General features: G+C 36.0%; 1 long non-coding RNA gene across 1 annotated transcript in view; it reads right to left on the bottom strand.

Moving 5' to 3' along the window:
• Nucleotides 1–15,767, bottom strand: part of LOC138743406 (uncharacterized) — a 42,724-nt gene extending 26,957 nt beyond the window's left edge. Inside the window, exon 1 of the long non-coding RNA XR_011344861.1 lies at nucleotides 15,599–15,767. This is a non-coding gene — a long non-coding RNA (uncharacterized lncRNA). The remainder of the gene's footprint in view (nucleotides 1–15,598) is intronic.
• Nucleotides 15,768–16,027: the final 260 nt, after the last annotated feature.

Raw genomic sequence — 16,027 nt, 5'->3', positions numbered from 1 at the left:
TATGTTCTCCCCATGTCTACATGGGTTTTCCCTGGGGGCTCTGGTTTCCTCCCACTATTCAAAAGATACCAGGGGTTGTAGGCTAATTGTGTGTAATTGGGCAGCAAGGGCCGATGGACTGAAATGGCCTGTTACTGTGCTGTATGTCTAAATTTAAGAAAAAATATTAAAAGCACAATGGTAGGTAAAATAGAATCAAAGTTCCCAAATGGGATTTTCAAAAGTCACTTCATTGTTAATCCCAATATCCTCATATTTCAATTCTACCAGAGTAAAATGGTGTATCAAATATCTAATAATGAATGCACCATGAAGCAGGATTTGTTTCTTAATTAGGAAAGTCCAGATGACATGGGATATTAGAAATTGGAACAGATTTTTGCAAGTATCTTGAATTGCATGTACCTGAGGTAAATAAAACTAGAAGATGTAGATTTAGGGTAAGGACTTAAAGATTTAGAAAGAATGTAAGCAGAACATTTTTTTTCACCCAGAGGATGGTTGAGAACCTGAAACTCCTGGACAGCAAAGATTCATACATTAGGATGTGCTTTATTGACTACAGTCAATAACACCACCATCCTCCTCAAAACTGATCAGCAAAACTCCAACACCTGGGAGTTTACACCCCACTATGTAACTGGATCATGGATTTCCTCACTTCCAGTCCACAATCAGTGAAGATTGGTAAGAACCTCCTCCACAATCTCTATCAAAATTGGTGTAACACTGGGCCCCCTGCTCTGCTCAATTTACAGCTATGACTGTGTGGCTTGGTATGACAATAACACCATCTACAAATTTGCCGACAATACCATGGTAGTGGACTATATAAAGAAAGGAGATGAGACAGCATACAGGATGGAGATTGAAAACTTGGCTGAATGGTGCAACACAACAACTTTGTACTCAATGTCACCAAAACCAAGGAGCTGATTTTTGACCAGGAATGGGAAGCCAGAGGTATACAATCCAGTGATCATTGGGGGAAATCAGAGGTGGAGAGGGTGAGCAAATTTAAGTTCTTGGGAGTCATTATCTTGGAGAATTTTCCTGGACCCAACACACCAATGGCATTGTGAAGAAAGCACATCAGTGCCTCTACTTCCTCAGGAGTTTGTGGAGGTTTGCTATGACATCAGAAACCCTGGGAAATTTCTACAGAGGTGTGGTATAAAGTGTGCTGACCGGCTGCATCATGGTCTGGTATGGGATCACCAATACCCCTGAGAGTAAAGGCCTCCAAAAGGTAGTGGACATAGCGCAGGACATCATAGGCAAAACGCTCCCCACTATTGAGCACATCTACAGAGAGTGCTGCCATCAGAGAGCAGCAGCAATCATCGATGACTCTCAACACCCAGCACACACTCTGTTCTCGCTGCTGCCATCAGGAAAGAGGTATAGGTGCCATCAGGTTCAGGAATGGCTGCTACCCATCTACCATCAGACTCCTAAATGACAAATTCAATCAGATCCACTTAAGGACTCTTACTTGTGCACTTTATTGATTTTCTTTTTTAAAAAATCTCGCTGCATTACATAGTCAGTTTGTTCACAGCTATTTGTTTGCTTTCATGTTTTACGCTGTGTGCAGTTGATTTTTTGCACTACCAATTAGTGGCAATTCTGCTGCACCAGAAGGAAAAAGAAATGTTAGGGTTGTATGTGATATCGTGTATGTATGTACTCTGACAATAAATCTGATATACTGCCTGAGAGAATGTTGGAAGGAGAGTTCCTGACAGCATTTTTAAAATCATCTCGGTACAGAAGGTTAAGCTCTCGAGAAGATGGGCCCAGTAGTCTGCTTGGACGTGATGGTCATGCTGTTTGACTCTGACTTTATTAATCAGATACGTTTTGCTTCAGGTTGCATAATATGTTCATATATGATATTTCTGAACACATATTTGCAATAACATGAAGACTATAAACATCCAGTGAAAATATAAAATATGATGTTACTGATCATCATCTCTTTACAGGCTAGATAGACTCGAATGATCTTTTCTAAAACAATTAAATTCATGACCACCACCCTTATCCCATTCTGTTTTGTCAATGAACTTACCCTGGAAGAAAGCTGGAACTTGGAAAGAAAGCACAAAATAAGATTTTGAAATATTTTCAAGGTAGATTGTGATGATGAAAAGCATAGGAGAAATTTTATCATAATTATGACTACTCTTGAGTAAATGGAAACTTTTGATGAGCTGGTTTCACAAGCTCTTATCTGGTACACCAGATGTTGGTACAGCAATGTTCCTGCACAATGGAGGATTGAGGTCTGGGCAAAAGTAACTTCAATGACCAATATTGATGTGTAAATTTCTTACAAGTACTGGTCATGTTACAAACATTACTTTAACCACATCCTTAATGGTACATCATGCTTATTGGTTTCTTCTCTAATTGGGGTTCTAATAGTGACATAAGGATGAATTCCAATAACAGCCTTGCTCTTTGTAAGATTCATTTCATAATTTTATCAGCCTCTACCACAAAATATTCCCTTCCTTAACCTCGCAAAATATTTATGTTTAACCATTTTTTCCTCATTATTACTATTTAATTAATGAAAATCTGTATATTCAGGAAAGAGGCCTGCCAAGCAGGTTTTGTAAAATAAGCCTGCAGAAGAACCCTTGGAATCTGTCAGAATAGGTTCTGTGTCACCCTTGGTGAAGTGATCCAGATGCTTTGCAATGCATATCCAAATGCATAATGAAACCAAGATCAAGTTGGGAAGGGACTGATGGAAAGGGACATCCTTTAAAAAATACTTCTGAAATCCTAATTTGTTTAATGTGCAAATGTGGAGGGTGCTTCTTCCACAAAAGGCAATGAGATCAACATAAAAAATATAATAACACGTGAAAGGATGTGTGAACTAAAGCTGGAAAATGCTAGAAATACTCAGCAGGATGGGCAGCGTCTGCAGAAAGAGAAAGTTAGCTTCAGGTCAAAATTTCTGGCATTTTAGTTTGTTTTATGTTCATGAAAAGTAGGTGTTTGAATGGCCTATCCATCAGAGAAACTCGGAAGAGAATCATCCCAGTATTTCAGAAAAACAATGCATCACAACCAATGACTCCAGTGTTTAAGGATTAGTTGAAAAATGAATTTCTGCAATAGAATAAGAACTCTATGACTAGCTATGAGAAGAATGTAAGTGAATAAGTCCAGTAAACCAGATGGTTTAAATCTTTCTAGACTAAACTGTTTTGATGAACTAGAAGGTCAAATATCTGGAATGTAGCTGCTCTTTTGGTTAAATTGAAATGAGAACAGTACACTTTTTTACTGAACATGGCTTTAGATAATTTAATTTGAACACAAGAACTGCATGATGTTTAATTTGGATTTGAAGCATTTTATTTTACTAATTAAATCTACTGTATATCAAACTGACAGACAGACAAAAGGCAATGTTATTCCAAAGGATAAAACAGCAATATTGTTTTCTAGGTGTGGCGAGTATTCAGTTTTTCAAAAAAGAATTGGTCAGAAAAAAGTTACATGTTACAATTTGTCCATGCATTGCTGGCATCAAATTAAACCAAAAAAAAAATCTATCCACAATGCTATTTAAAACCCAAATAGTTAAAAGAAAGGATTTAGCATAAACTTCTAATACCCTCCCTAGTAGTGTTGATGTGTAGGGTATCAGTTTCAGTCGTCAGTCCAATTATGGGCAGTTATTTGAGCTCCAAGTTTAATCTGTAATATAAAACAGAATCTACATGAACTAATTGGATTTGCATCTGGAAAATAGTTTACTGGTGATAAAAGTGAAGAACCTGGGTCAGCAGTCTCTTGCAATGGATTTACTGATATAAAAAGCTGATGTCCTTTCACTGAATATTCAAAGTTGTTGAACTTCACATTTCATTCATTTTACATTTTATATCAAAGTAATATTTACAAATTTCCTGTATAATATTGTTTCAAAGAATCACAGATGCTGCTTGCGAGCACATAGATGCCCTGGAATATATGGTTTTGGAGAGAATTTGTTTTCTCTTGAATTAAAATTTCTATCAATGTTTTAAGGAAAATGCATCAGCAAGCATAGAAAAATGATTTGGCCTTGTGTAGGTAGATTCCACCTCGGACAGAATTAGTGACTGACGATACTTGGATTGATCATTCAGATCTAGTTATCAAGAGTAAATATATCAATGTTTGGTTATAATGCCTAAATAGTGTGACAAACAAAGACAAAGGGAAGATTTTAAAGGCACTGGTAAACCAACAAGATAAAAATGATGAGTGGTGGATACATTTCAGTGCAAATAATTGTGAAGATTTCCACTTTGAGGAAAAAAACTACAATAATTTGGAATATTTGCCAAATGTGAGAAATTATCACAGAGTGGAGAGAGAGAGAGGTGGAGAAAAGTAGCAGAGGGATGAGAAATTGAGAAGGAGAAAGACAGAAATCACTGGAATTACTCAGATCAGGTCAATGACCCTTCATCACAAATGTTTAAAGGCAAGAATGCAGGTAGGCAACATCATAAAAGGATCAATGGGATCTAGTCATTTACAGGCAAATGCATTGATTGGAAATGTAAGGAAGGTGTACAGAATTGGACACGGTTTTAGGGATCCTGTCGTAAGAATGATCTAATAGCCATGGAACATTAACAAAATCATTGCAGAATGATATTGATACCTACCATTACCTGGAATGTAGCTTTTTCATTTTGTACAGGTTAACAAATAATGAGAGTTCAATCTTCTAAAAGCACATTTAAAAAGCAGCATCAAATTCTGCACTTTGCCTCAGAAATTCATTCCATTGACTTCAATAGAATGGATTGTAGAGGCAGGGGACATCACGCTCTCAATATTGTTTAATGATGTTGAAAACAATTTTTTTTATCAGTGAAATTCTATTGTTTGAAGACTATTATTGGAGAAAGTAAGCAAAAAATACAGATTTCTTTAATAGAAAAAGCATTATTAAAGGATGGAATATTTTATTACAAATTGTTTTTGATACAGGATATTAACATGGTTTAAAAGATGCCAGATAGGCATTTGAAATGGGGAAAAAAAAATCCATAAAGAGGTAGTTCTAGCTGTAAATCTTGCACAGGAACATTTATTTGAAGGACTTGGTTTCATTTTATAATTGATTATTTTACATGAAAGTTATTTTGAACTTGGATTCATCAAAATCTGTGTAGAAGAATGATAAAATTCAAGTTTCCTGCTTGAAATGATAGAGAGGTTGTGAATTGCAAAAATTTTTCAGTGATTTCTGTTGGTGTTTGAACAAAGCGTATTTTCTATTCATGCAAATAAAGTTAGAAGATTTATTCCAAAACAAAAAGGATCTGATGTAAGCAGCCCAGTAATACCACAGGATAGAAGTTTAAAATAAAAATTACATTCTTTAAATGTTTAAGCTTTAAATTTTTGTCTTAAAGTAATCAATCATATCACATACGGTTTTTCATACTTGCCACAAATTGAACTCTGAGAGTCAATCAGCAAATTATATCTGAGATACAGCTTGACATGAGGTGAAATTAGAGCTATTCTCCATAAAGGATCCCAAGAAGATTGTACTTGTATACAGCTGATTTTAATGTAAATTCCCATAGTATAAATGAACTGGTAGTGTATGTTCTCTTTTTTTTGAGTAGGGTCCATAGATTCAAGGGATTTGTGTAATGTGACTATCCATTAATAATAGTTAAATTCTGGTCTAAAGATGTGAACCAAACAATAATTTAAAATTTTAGGTTAAAAACTGGTGGAAATGCACATGATCTGCATATTTGTATCAGGCATTGAGTGGTCGAACAAAGACCACATTTGTACCTGCTTGCTCTCTGGTTAAGATCAGCATAATGCTAATGAATTGAAATCTAGCATTACTAAAAGCTGATAAAACAAAAATTGGAGGCAATGTACTGTAGGTCGGTTGTTTTTTAATGCAGAAAACGTTTACCTCTGAAATGTCAGTTTGTCCATTCACTGCACATGATGACTGGTTTGCCATGTTTCCAGCATTTTTTTATGTTTAGTTTGAGTTCCAGCATTTATATTTCATTTATTCTGATTTTTATATAACTTTAAATATAACAAACCTAACAGAACTGGCTTGCAGTGTTGGAGTATGTGCATAATTATCTGCTCGTCAGTTACATTTTGATGGTAACTGGAAGCAGCTCTTTACAAACATGCAAGAATTAAAAATGTTATTTCAAGATGCTATACTATTTGACTGCAGTAATTAGAATGATTTTCTTAAAAAATTACAAAGTATGTCTGCATTGAATCAAAATCTAAACTTCTTTGTTTCAATATAAACTGCATCATAAAACTAGGCTATAAATAGTTCTCTCAAATCTTCAAATATTATATTAAAGTGAAGAGGAAGGAAAACTTAAGGATTTAATTTTTCACAGATTTACAAATGTGATTTTACAGCAAGCACTAGATTATGATGTTGTAGGGATATGCAGAAATATGGAGGCTTGCCCAAAACAATATTCAGCATATACTGATTGGCGATCCTTTAAAACAAAATAATTAAGACCAAGGGATGTGATTTTCCCTTCAGGAAGCCCCACAGCATAGAACATATTGTAACATTTTATGTGAAAGAATTTTACTGCAGTTTAAAGTTAATTGTTCTTTTCCATGCAACTTTGCGGTAAAGAACAAAAAGGAAGTCTACATAGTTTAATAGAGTACAGAGTTCCTGAATGGTACTGCACTTTCAAATGAGCTTAGTTTGAATGGAAATGTGCTTAGACAATGTCAAAAGGTTAGAGGTTGGGCAACAACATGGTAAAGGTTGTAGCTGATTTTTCAACGATTTATGTTGTGAAGTCAGTGTTCCAGACCAGATGGGTAACCAGTTAAACTAAAAACATGCACCCTAACCCAACCAAGAATTATTCTCAAAGACCCAGCTGTTGGAAATGTCAACCTTTAGTAATGCATTTTTACTTCAGTTGTTTTAAAATCAATATTGAACTTTTTGTACCTGCAACTATTATATTTTTCGCACTTTTGTGGATATTCCAGAATTTTAATTATTCACAGCAACAGCCTTGTAGTTTGATGCTGTAGACTAGAGGATATGGACTTATCAATCGATTTTCAGAGTCTTTTTTTTTGTATTGAGATGGATTAAAATAAGAAAGTACTTTTAGTACTGGAAAGATGATATTTGCAAACTGAAAAGATAATTTTTAAAAAAATGACGGAAAACTTTCAATGTAATGTTGAGAAAAAATTCCCCAGAATGGTAAGCAGTTTTTGTAATCTGGTTATATTAGAGAAAATTATATCATTATTTGTCTATGCAGTTTAATTTATCCTGTTCAATTGTTCCATATTTCTGAGATCTATATATTACATTTCACAGTATCATTTTCCAGTGCCAAAAGTACATCATTAAGTCTTTTAAAAAAAAAACTCAAAATGCCACTGAAAATCAGCTTAAAGTGGTGCATTCTTTACAATGAACATGATTGTTTCTGTAAATTATGATATTTATCCTGTAATATTCACGGATCAGTGAAACGTGTAATACTTGCATGCACAAAAAGTTCAATGTTAATTTAAAAATAAATCACTTTTTTTTTTCTTCTGGCACAAACTAGTATAATTAAACTATATTTTTCAAGATGTAATCCAGATGTAACTAGAAATATCGAAAGTATGTGCACAAATTCATGGAAACAATTCAATTTAAAATGCATTTAAAAATAAAAATGATTTAAAATGCATTCACATTTATTTTAATAACTTCTATTTTATCCATTTTAATGTAATGTGTAATACTTGCATGCACAAAAAGTTCAATGTTAATTTAAAAATAAATCACTTTTTTTTTCTTCTGGCACAAACTAGTATAATTAAACTATATTTTTCAAGATGTAATCCAGATGTAACTAGAAATATCAAAAGTATGTGCACAAATTCATGGAAACAATTCAATTTAAAATGCATTTAAAAATAAAAATGAATTAAAATGCATTCACATTTATTTTAATAACTTCTATTTTATCCATTTTAATGTAACAGAATAGAATGTAACAGAACTACTGGAAAGTAACAGAACTACTGGTTACAGAAATGGTTGTAGTACCAGTGCTTTGTTAAAGTTGAGGTATTTGTTTCCATGAAAGATTAATTACAACAATAAAATGGTACTTGTCATTTTTTTTTTAAAGATCAAAATTTGTTCTGAAAAGCAATTTGTCAATGATGCTGGCAAAACGTCACAAGGCATGAAGCAAATAATTCGAATTGTTCTTCTCTGTTTTTTGAGTGTTAGGAGTATCAGAATGTGGTCCTAATAGTGAGGGCACTGTGGTGTTGAGAGTTACCATCATGTGGACCAATGTATGAATTGAAGCCAATGTCGCACAATTCTCCAGCAATTACTCTCCTTCAACTTTACAAAGCTTTGTGTAGCATTGCAGGGATGTGCCTGATGCAAGGTGCCTCTGACCGTATGATATGTGAGCATAACTTGTCAACTCTGTCATATCCCAGAAGTGAAGGTGATTCCTTTTCCTTGATGTCTGCCTCAGTGTACGACCATAGATCAATCATTTAGGTTAGTACCTAGCATCAGAGCACATGTGCTTCTGCTCTGTAGAAGTCTATTTTGGCAGCTATAGCTGTCGGATGAATGGAACATGCAACTTCAATGGATTTGTGACATGTGGAACGAAAGCCATGTGATCACATTAATTTGAGAAAGTTAACCAATGACACTGCTGGGGTGGGGGACTGTAGTACTTATCCAACAGGGGGTGAGAATTCCCAGTGGCCTGCTCAATCCTTGCCACCAGTGTGAACATCTCAAGATTGGAGGACATCTCGAGAGTCCATGATGGACTCAAAACACATACAGTATAATTACTGTGATCTCAATCCCAATTCTTCATTCACCAAGAGTTCTGCAGTTTACCTTCTCCTTCAGGCTGCACATCACAATGTCCATCTGTCCTCAAAACAAAAGTAAAGGCCAAGATAATCTAAACAAATATATTCACCAAGCACAATATAAGAGACAATGAATCAGCCTTCTGATTACCAATTGACTGCAAAAGCTCCAGTGGAAGCTGTTGTCTTTAGGTGAAGGTGATTGCAAATGTTACCTTGGAATATTAATCATAGACTGCTGTCCATCTGTTAGTGGTGTCTCATCTCATCTGCCTTGGTTGACAGGCAGGAAACTGGCGGAGTATCAGTGAAGGTGGACGGCTAGAATTATTTGAACATCATCATCTGCGTAATATGTTGTAGGATGTTTTGCTGCAGCCATTTGTTCAAATTACATTGTCTGAGCATGTAACCCTGAGATTCCACATTAGCACTGAGGCATTGGCTGCTGCAACAGAATCTACAACTTTATCTTTTTGATGCTGCGCTGTGATCAGGCTGATCTCAGATGCCTCTACCTTCTTCAAGATTGACCATTGGTATTTTGACTGGATTCTTAATGTGAAATTGCTTTGCCCACTTTTCCCTGTGGCTACTCTTGTCTGTACTCATCGACAAAATCTGCAGCAGAACTCTTGCTGCATACCTGAGCTGCTCTTTCTCCTTCCCCTGACAGAAGACGACTCATGGCCAAGGACTCCACATTAACAGAAAGTGTCAATACCTGAGCTGATGCATACATGTGTGAAAATCAAGTGTGTGTATGTCTTTTAGATGACAGGTCTTCCATCAAGGCAACAGAGCAGTGATAGAACATCTTGAAGTTTTTCTTTCTCCATACCATGCCATTTTATCATGGGGCATGTTAACTTCTAGAATTAATGCCAACTTCTGGCACAATTGCAATGAAGGACCATCTTAAAATGTCTAGCACTGCAAACTTTATTTTAACTGGAGGTTGCCACCTATACTATTGGGCCCAGCTGACATATCCTTCCATTAGACAACATAGTTAGGATTGACAGAACACCAATTATGGTCACTTACATGCCAATGTTTGACTGGTGAGAGACCATAGAAGACAACACATAAAAGCACCAGAGAAACTCAACAGGTCACGCAGCATCCACAGGAAGTAAAAGGCAGTCAAGGTTTCAGGCCTGAGCCCTTTGACAGGAAACTTTAACTTTCTGTTTGTTTAACTTTTTTAAGAGCATTGAGGAGCTTGGTTTTGAGCTAGTCCATTAGCCAACTCCCACAGCTATTACCCATTTCCCAGCACCTTCTCCCACAACACCAATCATTAAAGTACACAACAGGTAACCTAACAAGCATCCAAAGAAAAAAATATATATCTGAAAGACCAATAATCTTTAACCTGTAATTAATCCCTCTTACAATGGAAAGGTGTGATAAGCAAAGCAGATAGAGTTCAAGAACTCGACAGAGTAGCTTGAATGTAGTAGGTCATTAACTATTCCACATACAAACCTTCAAAAGAGAGTTTGTCAAATTTTTTTTAGAGATGAGAATCTTTTGATGTGAAATAAAATAATGGTAGAAGAAAGTTATCTTAAAAAAGGGAAGTAAGATAGGTTAAGGTTTTTGCAGATTTTACTGTCACACATTATTGTGATTATTTGATATTGAAAAGTAGGAAAAATAACTTGATTAAAATTTATAAGGAAGATGTCAACAAACTGAATTAGTAATTTACTGAGAAAGGAAAATTAATATGCTGAAATAATATTGCCCTGTGTACAGACGCAAATCAAAGCTAAAATACTAGGCAGTTCTAACCATTCCCTTTTACGGTATAACTTGCTATTTGATCTGTTGTATTCATCAAGACAGGAATCAGCTTAAATCAGGAGGAGGCCTCTTCAGTTTCCAGCACATTTCCTGCTTTTACAACAGCATTCTTTGGAATTCAGCTCATTTCCCACTGAAGCTAAAAATTACAAATAAGTCTATAGTTCTCCAAGGCCTTCACTCTCTCTCACTTACACACATACTCTCTCTCTCTCTCTTTTTCTCTCTCTCTCTCTCTCACTCACACACACACACACACACACACACACACACACACACACACACTTTCTCTCACACACACAAACACACTCTCACACACACACTCTCTCTCTCATACACACACTCTCACACACACTCTCTCACACACACTCTCACACACACACTCTCTCTCACACTCTCACACATGCATTCTCTCTCTCTCACACACACACTCTCTCACACACTCTCTCACACACACACTCTCTCTCTCACACGCACACACCCTCTCACACACACACCCTCTCTCACACACACACTCTCTCTCACACACACTCTCTCACACTCTCACTCACACACACACTCTCACACACACACCCTCTCTCACACACACACTCTCTCACACACACACTCTCTCTCACACACACTCTCTCTCACACTCTCACTCACACACACACTCTCACTCACACACACTCTCACTCACACACACACTCTCTCTCACACACACACACACACACACACACACACACACACACACACACACACACACACACACACACACACACACACACACACACACACACACACACACACACACACCTTAATTTCCTTAATGTAAGTTACAGACATACTTTGTTCTTTCACATCAGTAGTTTCATGAAGGATCAGAGTTGGAACTACATAGGCTCTATATAGTTTGTATGTTGCCATCTGAATTTTCACAGATGTTATTTGTAAGTGACTTCATCTGGCATAACATAGCCAAGTTGCATATTGAGGGAGTTTGTTACTTTTCGATCCTGGTGTTAATTTAAAAAAATGTCTTTTAGATTGTGGGAGTAAAGGTAAATTTGTATTGCTTACTTAAACTGTAGAATTGTATGAAGTTGTGGACCGTACCTCCGTATGATTTTTACTGACCTAATAGTCACCTCCAAAATATGATTGATGGTCCTGTACTCTGATATAAATGAAACCTATTAACAGTCATTATCATTCAGATTCATTCCCATGAAAGGCAATTTTTTTATTGGAAGGGGGAAAAAAACTACAAATGCTGGAAGTCTGAAATAAAAACAAAAGTGCCTGAAATACTCAGCAAGTGAAGCAACATCTGTGGAAAGAGAAACAGAGGTAAGAGTTAAACCTTCAGGCCATGGACTCATCATTAAAATTGAGAAAAAGATTAGTTTTCAATTTTAAAGAAGACTGAAGTGGGTTGAGGAGAGGGTGGGAGGCATACCTTTCAACAGTGTCTGTACAGATTCAGGGGACAAAATATATGAGATATCACTGCAACCCTGGCTTCACCCTATGAACATGCCTTTCTGGAGCTTCTCATTCACAGTACTGATTAAAAAGCATCTCCTTTCACAGATCCTCCTGACCTGAAGTATATTCCCAGCATTTTGTTATTTTTTAATATTAATTTGAATTCTTCCTAATTTTGATTTTTTAAAAATATTAGTACCATATTTCTTTGATTGACAAGTTCATTTATAAACCAAACCAAATGTTACAGTCATCCCTACTTTAGGTGAGTTAGGTGTTCAGGTACACAGGCTGACTTCGTACCTGCTAGGTTCAAGAAGGTAATAACAAATGCTAGCTTTGGCTGAAATGTTCATCAACCCAGAGTTAATTCTTTTTTTGGGTGGAACAGTTAATGTGAAAATCTCATCAGGACTTTCAAATAACTGATAGTGTACTGGCCTTGATCAGAAAAGGTTAAAACAATATCTCCCTACTGTAATATATTATTTGAAAATATTTATTTCACTTAATAGTTACAGACTAGGGCACGGTTATAAGGACATATTCCATTTGTTCTTTTCATGGCTTACATGGAAATAATTTTAAATTTGTATTGTCATCAAATTTGAAAATAAGCATAATTCTACTAATAGATAAATTGTTCATCAGTTGAAATGATTTTGAAAACTGAAAGGATTAATAATATACTGTAACAAAAAAAAAAGCTGCTATTCCTACTGTCTGCATTATTGTGGAGTCAGTTCCAATATTACCCTCACAAAGACAAATGGGCAGAGCATGAATGTGTATGTCAGTGGTATTAATTTGAAAATGACACAAAGGATACAGATGGTTTCACCATGTGGCAAGAACAAGGCAAATAGATCACTGAAAGATGTGACATAATGCACTTTTGCAACGAAGAACATCTTTTTAAAATGATGAGAGACTAGGAAATGTTATTTAAATAAAACCAGAGTATTTTTGTATGGAAACCACAGAAAGTTGACACAGAGGTAGAGCAAGTAATTAGCAAGGGTATGTTGTCTTTCATCACAAAAGGATTGGGGTATAAGGGAGAAGAGTTCTGATGGCAATTATGTCGGGCCCTGGTGAGGAGATGTCTGAGATTGTGTGTTCAGTTTTAATTTCTTCATCCAAGGGAACACATTGCCTAAGAAAGAGTGCACTGAAAGTTGATTGGACAAATTCTTGGTCTGTGAGATGGAGCAGATGAGGGTTATGTTCTCTGGAGTTAAGGAAAATGAGGGCGGTCTTATTTAAAAACATGGCCTACTTAAGAAGCTTGATGGAATAAACACTGAAAGATTGTTTTACTTGCCCTGGAATGTCTAGGATCAGGAATCAGTGTCTCAGAATTAATGAACACAGATGCAAGATGAGGAGAGGGAAAATCTCTTTATTCAAAATATTCTGAATTTTTAAAACTTTCTTCATCAAAAGGATATTAATGCTTAGAGGTTTTGTGTATGAGAGAGACAGAGATATGTATTTGTATATAAAGGGATCAATGAATGTGAGGATATTGAAAAGAGGTTAGGAAGAGATAGAAAGTCAATAATAATCAAAAGAAATGATGGAGTGGGCCTAATGGTCACAATAACCTCTTGGTGATCCTAGTTATTAGATTCACATTTTAGTATTTTCCATATTGAACATTAAGATGAGGTTTTTTTTTTCTGCACAATCTAAAATTCTGATGTGGTGGTAAGTTCCACCTAATGTTCCATTTGCAAGTGAGTAAATTTAGTCAAAAGATAAATGCATTGCTATTTAGATTTGAAGTAAGTACTGCCAATTTTCTGCTTCTTGTATACCCCATTGCTTCCTATAGACCAATGGTGGCCAACCTTTTAATTTTTAATTTAGACATACAGTACGGTATCAGGCCATTTTGGCCCATGAGTACATACTGGGAGTGTAGGTTAATTGGGCGGCACAGACTTATGGACCAAAATGGCCTGTTAACGTGCTGTCTGCCTAAATTAAAAGACTGGCCACCCCTGCTATAGATGCTGCATGACCTTTTCTGTGTTGTAATGCTCCTTCATCTTTTGGAGTTAATTTCTAATTCTTCTGAAATTCTTTATTGATCAATTTGTGGAATTATTTTCAAGTTACAACTGAAATATTTTTACATAACCTTCCACAATGCCAGATTCCAAAAACTCAGCCTTAACTGCAAACATAAAGGTTTTACTGCTTGGAAAGATGAGTTTGGAAATGCTGAAATCTGGAGTAAAAGACAAACTATTGGAGGAACTCAGCAGTTCAGGCAGCATGTGTGGAGCGAAAGAGTCAGCCAGTGCTTAGGCTTGAGACACTGCATCAGGACTGATACAGGGACTTGACCTGAAACATTCACCGTCTTTGTCCCTCCACAGATACTGCTTGATCCTCCAGCAGTTTGCTTTTTTGGTCCAGTTTTATTGCTTAAGTTGAGTGAGTAAATTAAACCTAAATGCATAACAGTAGTATGTTCCTCAAACTGCACAAGAATTTATGTCCCAGTGCGTAATCATCACAATCTTCAAACTGGAAGAGCACCTTGAGTATATTTGTTAATCCACATCTTCACGATGTCACTGATTTTAGAAAATTAATTTCCATTCTAATTAAGGATACTCACATTCAGACTTGTTATCAACTGATCAGGCCAGTGCCTATTAAGATGTAACAATTCTTAAACCATTTGTTTTTCACCAAAAAAAGAGGAAAAAGTTACATGGCTTTTGCTGAAAATTAAAAATGGTTTCTGCAAACAGATGGAACCATCTGGAATTAGTATTCTCTTCCAGAGACAACCGCCCTGTGTATAGCATTCTTTGTTAACGTAAAAGTTTGCAATAGTGACGAATGATTCTATTTTAGTTAAAACTCAAATTTTCCAAACTTTAGGGTCTTTTTTAAAGTCAATCTATTCATTTATACAAAACTCTGTAGATTTAAATTTAAATATTTCTCATATCATCACATAAAACTGTGCACGAGGGTATACAATAGTCTGCCTGGTTTGGTTCCGAGAAATGCTACACAAATGATGCATAAAACAGATGGGAATCAGCAGAGAATATTTTTGCAGTTCTCAAGTGCTAAATGAGAGGAAAATATGACTCCACATTGGCGAGGAAGTAAAGCTGCAATAAAAGCTTGTGGGTATGCGAAGTTTGGAAAGGACTGAATTATTCATTGCAGTAGATGTATTGAAAGATTGCATCATCCTACAGAAGTGAGAGAAGAAAAATCACTTTTTTCTGCATCATCAATTCAGTAAAGGTACCTTAAAGTTTTAAACACATTTTGTCTCGCCCGTAAGCTTCATTAGTTAAAATTAAATGTAAATTCCTTGACATGATACTTTTCAGGACAACAGATTAATGGTACTTACCTCTTGCTTTGAGTCACACCTGTTGGAACTTTTGATGGAGTCTGAATTTCTCGCTTCGTGAGTAGAAATGCAGCGGCTGGGGACCAAACAACAACACTAGAAATTTCTACATGTTGTGGGCCTTTTGAATACTTTTCTGTGCTGCTTCCTTTGGAAAACCCTTTTCTATTACCATATATGAACTGAAAAGGAGTCAACGCTGCTACATGCCACAATTGACAGACTACTGAATGAATCTTATTGGCTGCAGTAAGTCATATGAAACCTGCTGTGACCTGTGGCAGTTGAGCACAGGACTTCTCTTACCCACTAAGGAAGCTGTATTTGGCAATTTTCATATTTCTTCTAAATTTGGAGTTTTTTGTCGATCTCGTAGGCTTGGCTTGAGACTCCCCTCATCCATGTGGAAATCATTAAAATTGAGAGGCT

The sequence above is a fragment of the Narcine bancroftii genome, chromosome 9 (assembly GCF_036971445.1).
Source record: "Narcine bancroftii isolate sNarBan1 chromosome 9, sNarBan1.hap1, whole genome shotgun sequence".
NCBI classification, from domain to species: domain Eukaryota; kingdom Metazoa; phylum Chordata; class Chondrichthyes; order Torpediniformes; family Narcinidae; genus Narcine; species Narcine bancroftii.
Note: the sequence above shows the minus strand (reverse complement) of the source record. Positions and strands in the feature narration are given on the sequence as shown.